The sequence below is a fragment of the Papilio polytes genome, unplaced genomic scaffold (assembly GCF_000836215.1).
Source record: "Papilio polytes unplaced genomic scaffold, Ppol_1.0 DF824393.1, whole genome shotgun sequence".
Taxonomy (NCBI): domain Eukaryota; kingdom Metazoa; phylum Arthropoda; class Insecta; order Lepidoptera; family Papilionidae; genus Papilio; species Papilio polytes.
In genome coordinates this window covers 73,904-80,235 of record NW_013524811.1, presented here as the reverse complement: position 1 = coordinate 80,235, position 6,332 = coordinate 73,904, and the positions used below count along the sequence as shown (strand labels likewise).

At 33.6% G+C, this 6,332-nt stretch overlaps 1 long non-coding RNA gene across 1 annotated transcript; it reads left to right on the top strand.

Moving 5' to 3' along the window:
* On the top strand, positions 1-1,501 carry LOC106110878. The gene is made up of 2 exons (XR_001226127.1): positions 1-68; positions 1,403-1,501. It is a non-coding gene; the product is annotated as an uncharacterized LOC106110878 (long non-coding RNA).
* Positions 1,502-6,332: the final 4,831 nt, after the last annotated feature.

The window sequence follows — 6,332 nt, the reverse complement described above, 5'->3', positions numbered from 1 at the left end:
CTGCCGCGTGTGCGCGCGGCGCTGCGGCGGCGTGGCCGAGCTGCGCGCACACGTCTACACGCACAGAGGTCACCGCACGCTTCTCTTATACAGCCCGTGCGGCTTCATCCGCATCTAATTGTCTAATTTTTATGTTATTGTTTACAGCAAATGTCAAAATTACATGACATAATCTTGGCAATCTTGCTTCCTTGATGTTGGCAGCAACTTATGGTCTCTTTCCCACATTAGGGTTTTTATCCAAAATATTTACCCCCTAAGTTTAATGGCGTGAAAATATATAGCCTAAAGCATGGCGTAAGTGGAGGGCTTTTTTTAAAAAAAAGTATTATTAAAAAATTTGCTGTAATTGCTGACATCTTAGACAACTATAATAGTATAGATATTTATACTAACATAATAAAGCGTAAACACACTACTTGGTGGTGTAGGATGTCAGCAATTCCTTCCTACTTTAATAAAAAAAAGCCCAACACTTACGCTTTAGGCTAAACTTAAATAAGTTGGAGAAAACCTTCATGTGGGAAAGGGACCATAAACTACAAGCTTCCAACATTAAGGAAACAAGGTTATTATGGTAACGATAGTTTTGACATTTGCAATTGAAAATTTGACAAATGTAAAGAAAATAAAGTTTTTATAATTACATGCGGATGAAACCGCGCGGGAATATCTAGTTATATAACAAAAAATATAGCCTATGTTATTCACAGATAAATTACCTTTCTAACAGTGTAAGAATTTTTAGAATGGGTCCTGTTTGAATTATTTCAATACATATAAAAATACAAATCTTTCCTCTTTTATAATATTAGTATAGATTATTTAATAAAATATTATTTTATAGCATATTTCAGACTATGTTCTACATGTGTGCCAAATTTCATTGAGATCCGTTCAGCAGTTTAGGCTACAAACTCTAACAAACATCCATCTAAACTTTTATATATTGTTATAAATTTCGATATGAATGACTTTTTAAAAAAAATATGACAGTCGAGCGGTAATATGAGCAATACTGGTGAATTATTATAAAACGAATACACTAAGGCAACTACGTAAAAGATATCGAACGTTCCATGATGAAGACCAGAAATGTACTGAGCTACTGAGCTCCTGAAGCAACTGAGGTACTGACGCCTAGAGAGCTTGTTAGCGACTGAGTGACGTCTAAGCGACTGAGTGCACCTCACTCCTTGCAAAGACTTTTATAAAACTACCCCCCACTACTACTTCCGTTTCTATTATTTTGTAACAATATATAATAATAGTAAAATAACTTAGGTGCAGCTAAACTTGTGTTAAAATAAATAAAAACGGTTACTAATCACACAATACTTACTGTAATGTCAAAAATAAGCATTTATTTGATTTTTAATAACTTGTTTTTTCTGTATTTCAGGTACGGAGACGTTTGTCTGCGAAGTTGGCGGACATGTGGCGATATAATTGTTTATATTGTAAATGTTTTATTTGCAATAAATATATTTTTACACTGAAATTTGATTTTTAATTTATGTCCTACCAGCTTTTACCCGCGACAACATCCGTGTGGGATTTTAAAAAAAAGTGAGTAGCCTATGTGTTCTTACAGACTGTCCTCTACATTTATAACAAATTTCATCGAAATCCGTTCAGCAGTTTAGGCTACAAACTAACAAACATCTAAACTTTCGCATTTATAATATTATCATAGTACTCTTAAAACATCATAAGTACTTTTATTTTTTACATAAGAATCAATTAAATTAGTTTATCTTTGTTATAGATTATCGTTAACCTAGACTTATATTAAAACTTACGTTATCTACTCGATAAAATAAAATTTAAAAAAATATGTTTTAAAACCCAACCAACAGATGGCGTTAGTTCACTTAAATACCACAGATAATACATGACTGTATTTGAACATAATTGTCTCGTTTGTATTTATAAAATCACTTAAAAAAAATATATCCCTTATACGTTTCGTCACCGGTCATACGAGAATCACTATTCCAGCGTTTTCCAATAAGAATTTAAGATGACAAACATTACATACTAGCTGCGCGACTTCGTCCGGGTGTAATTAAAAAATATAGCCTATTTTACTCACAGATAAATTATCTTTTTCTAATGGTGAAAAAAATTCTAAAAGCGGCCCAGTAGCAGAGTTATTTCAATACATATAAAAATGCAAATATTTCTTTATAATATTAGTACAGATAAGTACAAAAAAAAGCTTGCTCTAACAAAGAAATAAAACATATTTTTTGTACAATCAGGGAAACTGTCGGTGTTCCACTTTACAACCTTCAATCGTTGAACATTTTGAAACGAGACGCGGAAAAATAACCAATACAAGTAAATGTAGTAGTCAGAGAACTGTTTTTTGTTGGTTTTAGACTTATGGGGTATATCGTCGATTCGAGTCAAAGGCCCCGGTAAAAACATGTACATAAAAAAAGTAAATGTAACTACGAAAAAGCCTGTTAGTGATACGGCTAGTTTCTATTTATTATCCCTTTGTTTGCACTCTGCAAATAAATTAGTTATTTGTAGAGACGGATTTGTTATTTGCATTGAACATGGCGATTTCGCCTAAAGCGGAACATCGCAGATTTCCATGACTGTACTTGATTCTGTTATCGATTGGCTTTCAAGAGGTTCGCTTCACGAAACATCCGGATATTTCCTGTCTATCAGAATACTGAAATACTCCCACAGATATGTTTTGTCTCTATCATTGCAAAGAGTGTGAAAAGGATGGCACGATGCTTTCATGTGTTTGGACATCCATGCTACATGCGTTACATACGAATTGACTTTATTAGGGTTGTGTTTAATCCACAAAAAACGTGATTAAAGTGTTATTTTAACTTAAAAAACGACTTTTCTCTAATACATGTATACTAATAAACTTTGTAATAATTGTTTTACTATACTAATATAATATCGAGGAAAACTTTGCTTGATTGTAATGAATAGGTTCAAAAATTACTGGGCCGATTTTATAAATTATTTCACCGTTACAAAGGTAATTTATCTGTAAGTGATAAAGACTATATTTTTAAATAAAACATTGCAAGTATTTTTTAATAAGTGTAGCTTACAAATATCTTAAAAGAAAGAATCTTTGAATCATAAAAAAACGCGTGTAATTATTATTTTTTTGGATTAACATAGCTTTTGTGATCAGTGATAATGTAGCTTTACAATAGTGAAAGAATTTTTGAAACGTACTACGATTATGTAGTTTTGAGTTTATTCGTTACGGACAAAAATACATAAATCTCTAGTTAATGAAATTTCTATTGCACTCAGAGTAGTGTCTATGAGAGTAATCTACACTAAATTATGAGATAATTCAGACTTTAATTAACAAACAGTTATATTTTATACCGATGAAGTTACTTTTTAATTGAAATACCACAGTCGTCAACCCTAGCAGTCCATCGTTTTATTCCATGTGTCATACAGGGTGGGGGATGGAGGGGTGAGTTCCGTCTGCGAATGTTCCCTGTCTATTTAATAGCATTGGATACGGGAGAGATATCGATATCCAGTTGTGACGAACTTTGTATTGCTATATTATTTTGACTAGCTTTCGCCCATGACTCCGTCCGCGTGGAATTAAGAACACTTAGTAAGTAGACTACATATTTTCGTAGACTATGTTCTATATGTGACAAATTTTATAGATATTAAAGTTTTAGATATACGTAGTTACAAACACCTATTCATACAATTTTTTTTTTCTATACTAATATAATAAAGCGTAAACACACACTTTGTGGCGTAAGATCTCAGCAAATACATATTTTTGAATAATTCTTTAATTCAATAAAAGGCCTACACTTACGTCACGCTTTAGGGTATATATTTTCACGCTATTAAACTTAGGAGGTAAATAAATTGGATAAAAACCCTAATGTGGGAAAGAGACAATAAGCTCAGGGCTGTCAACATCAAAGGTTATTTTGACATTTGCAATTGAGAATTCGACAAATGTAAACAATAAAATAATGTTTTTATAATTTCGTGCGGATGAAGTCGCAGGGGACAGATAGTTAATAATATTAGTAGATTATACATTTAAAAACTACACCAACATGCTGTTTCTTTTAATTCCTTCGTTACATTTAATTAACTTCAGTCCCAGACAATGATATAATTTTTGATTTGTTTCCCCCATTCATCAATACGCTACCCCAATATCACAGAAATTGGATTTACTCTGACAAAAGGGGGTTATATTAAAAAAATTCACCCCCGAAATGGTCGTTGACCCCAGCACGAGGCGCGGTCGTTGACCCTCGGTGACGTCATCTTATCACCCTACTGGCATCCTTCAGTACATCCGTCTTGAGACAAAGCAATTGACGCTTTGTTCACATAAATCTTATTTCTTTATTTGTATACTAGCTGTTCCGGTGCGACTTCGTTTGCATGAATTTATGAAAATTTTATTTTATTGTTTACATTTGTCAACTTATCAATTGCAAATGTCAAAATGCCATGACATGATGTCAAGCAATCTTACTTTCTTAATGTTGGCAGCTTGTAGCATATGTTCCCTTTCCCACATTGGGGTTTTTATCCAATTTGTTTATCTCCTAAGTTTAATAGCTTGAAAATGTATAGCCTAAAGCGTTACGTAAGTGTAGGGTTTTTTACTAAAAAAATAAATATTCAAAAGTATGCTGTGATTTCTGACATCTTACACCAGTAGTGTGTGTTTACGCTTTATTATATTAAGTATAGATTGCTTTCGCCCGCGAATCCGTGCGCGCAGATCGAACAAAAATAAGTATCTTATGTGTTCTTCCAGACTTTGTTCTACATCAATACCAAATTTCATGCAAATCTGTTAAGCAGATGGATCGATGGATGTTTGTTAGGGTTGGCCGTCTATACTGCTGAACGGATCTCGATATAATTTGGCATTGATAGTCTGGAAGAACACAGGCTACTTGTGTTTTTTTAATTACACGTAGACAGAGTTGCGGGTGTAACCTAGTATAAAAATAAAAGTTAGTTAATAATAAAATAATTAAGGTATATATGTAGGGTGCGTAGTTTTTTGTATAATTCATAAAACAGTGTCGGCGTCACGCGCCGCTAACTAGGGAGCGACCGCAAACTGTTCATTTAACTGCTATTTCCATTGGCAGTGACGCTAAATACTTACTAATGTTTACACCATGTTAGAAAAACTCTAACCGTTCACATAAGATAAAGCACTTTGTTCTGTTGCCCAAATTAAAAGGGTCAAGTTTAAAACAACCATGTGTAAGAAAAGGATGTTTTCTTTGTTCTGAGGGGCTCAGAGCCTACCGTAATTTAAAAGTGACTAGGTATTAATCAACGTATTAGTTGACTACACACATTATTGATTTTTTTCACAGATATATGCATCACGATGTTTTCTTTCATAGTAAGAGCGTGGGTCTTGTTGTACACCTTTGACTAAACTCTCACAACTGTTTCATCTCGCTTTGATTCCTATGAGCTTAAGTGGAGATGCGCACACTCAAATTTAGTTGTGCCAAAAAAGTTGAATTGGCTGCGAAACAATCGACAATCGCACTTTTGTGCGATACTTTAGTCAAAGATGTGCTGCCTGCTCGTTGGGTAAATACATAAGAAATTTAAAAAATACATTGATACATTCTTGGCGGGGATCGAACTTGGATGAAGATTATGGTCCGTTTTAGTTAAGCACTTAACAACTGCGCCATCGACGACGGTCGTTAGTCTTCTAAAAAGTAGTTTTAAGTACTATCTTAATTAACAAATGATATTGGTTTCAAGGTTATGTTTTTATTGGCAGCCCTAACTAGCAGAGTGTCCACCCCTGTACTATTGCTCCCTTCGAAATTCATTATTGAAGGATTTATGTCTATCGCATTAACGTAACTATCTATCCGTATGTCTGTTTTGTTATTGCTGTAGTAACGAATAGCTGGTTTTTTAAAGTAAAATTGTCTTTTTAATCACATCAAAACTACACTTGGTAAGAAGTAGTTTTATCCATCATTTTTTATTATATTCAGTTCTGGTTTTAGTGATATCGCCCGGGTAAAATGTGAAGGTGTTTCTTGAGAGCAATTCATAGTCCTGTGGCACTCTTATAAGACGTCCTGGCCGGACCTCGCCCTACCCTAACGTCGGTGTTTTCAGTTTTCATTTATTACTTAGACTATTTTTATTACATTCTTTCATATATTATGGTCTAACTTTCAACTTACCTTATAATCGACAAATTATATGTTTGCTTTACATTTGTATCTATTATATATTATATACCGTTATGTTTGTCTTGCTTCTCCAGTCCCACTGTGTTGCCTGGA